The 1,689-nt window shown below is 44.3% G+C and overlaps 1 protein-coding gene across 3 annotated transcripts in view; it reads left to right on the top strand.

The window, feature by feature from the left end:
* Nucleotides 1–1,009: 1,009 nt before the first annotated feature.
* LOC143021062 (uncharacterized) overlaps nucleotides 1,010–1,689 on the top strand; it is a 416,468-nt gene continuing 415,788 nt past the window's right edge. For all 3 annotated transcript variants that reach the window (XM_076178300.1, XM_076178282.1, XM_076178320.1), the window contains exon 1: nucleotides 1,010–1,379. The gene's annotated coding sequence lies outside the window, so the exon portion shown is untranslated. The remainder of the gene's footprint in view (nucleotides 1,380–1,689) is intronic.

Below are 1,689 nucleotides of genomic sequence, written 5' to 3'. Positions count from 1 at the left end.
AGCATTACCATCACCACCACCACCACCAACCACTACTAACACTAACACCACCAATAATGTTACCACCACCACTACCACGCCACCTCCTCTCCCCCACCACCACCACCATCACCACCACCATCACCACCGCAGAACGACTCGGTAACATGATCAAAGTTCCAATCACCTCGTGATGCTGCATCCCGACGAAGAAACGGTGTGGCCATTGTTGCTGCATATGCATTTGAGTGACCACGAGCATCAGCTACCATCGCCGTGTTTAGTAACCTAACGCTAAACGAGACTTTTGTGCTTCTAATCAGTCAGTCAGTGAGTGAGTATGTTGCAGGGGCGTCAGTGTGCTGCGATATTTTGTTGTTGCTGTCCGTCAATTCAGGGAAATTGAAAGAACTGGGTGTTGTTAGTGACACGGGGGTATTTACTATGGTTCTGTTGAATATTTATACTATATGTTGCGGTTATGGCCATGGTATTTTTCAATGAAACAAACGGGACCCAAAACAAAACATACACACGCGAGAGAGAACCAACAAACGCACGAACGGCTCCTCCCCTCTTACGCCTCCCGCTCATTGGCTGGCGACACTGCGTCAGAAACCGTTTATTTGAAAATCAATTTACGCATGTTTTAATGTAAAGACGGGTTTCTTTTTATTGTAATTATTAATCCTATAAATTATTGTATATATTCAATGATACTAAGAGTGTTGCGTTTTGGTGGGAAATTAGGACAAATACTATTCAGGTTTTCAGACAATGTTTATGGTGAACGATATGCCAGATACTGCAATTTAATTAAACGATTCGCTCATTTCCATGCTTCTGAATCTACACGGAAAAAAAACTATTCATATTCTGATTATGTTTTACAGAGAGTAAATATATTACATCAACTGACTAGGTGTCTGTGAGAACAAATCAGTTTCTTGTCTAGACGATGGGAGCAATAGCGCCAGGGACGCGAAGTCCACAAGTTACCGTACAAGGCTGCAATACAAGCCCTGTGTAGCTTAGTGATGTGTTGGCAGTGGTCGCGGGAGGCTGTACGAAAGCTCTCGTCGAAACAAGCTCACTCTGCACTTCTCGGATACACTTAGTAGATATTTGACGGTTCGCATATCGGTTACTAAGATTCGAATGATGTCTGTGTGAGGGAGTTTGATCTCCTCTAAGTTGGTGCGAAAGTGTTAGAAGCAAACAAAGTTCACTGGTGTGCACGTGAGGAGGTGCCCCCCCATACATACAAACAGCAGAATCGGCCAGTGGTGTTCAGTCGTGTTAGACCCTGTTCAATGTGCTGATTCCTCGACTTCTGTGGGTCTGTATGACCTGCCAACAGGACGGCGCTAGAGGCTTGAGCAGGATCATAAATAATTAAGGTAAGGGTACTCGAACCTGCCGCTTGTTTGTGTAAATACTATTACGTAAGGAGCCTGTAACTCTTTGGTCGACGTGTAGGACACTTAAATGTGGAAGTTGGGTATTGTTGGACCACTGACATAACGTCATCGCATTCGGTCATCTATTGCAGGATGTGTCATAGACTGTATGCTACATTTTGTGTTGGATCATCTCTCAAAGTATTCTCCATTTTACCTACAAATGCCAGCTCCACCACGCCTTTCTCGTGCCAGAAGTGTTAAGTGCAGTTTGCATTTTGACGGGGGATCAAATCGTAATCATGCGATG

Source organism: Oratosquilla oratoria, chromosome 3 (genome assembly GCF_046742065.1).
Source record: "Oratosquilla oratoria isolate Oo_2021 chromosome 3, ASM4674206v1, whole genome shotgun sequence".
In the NCBI taxonomy this organism is placed as follows: domain Eukaryota; kingdom Metazoa; phylum Arthropoda; class Malacostraca; order Stomatopoda; family Squillidae; genus Oratosquilla; species Oratosquilla oratoria.
This window is presented reverse-complemented; position numbering and strand designations above follow the sequence as displayed.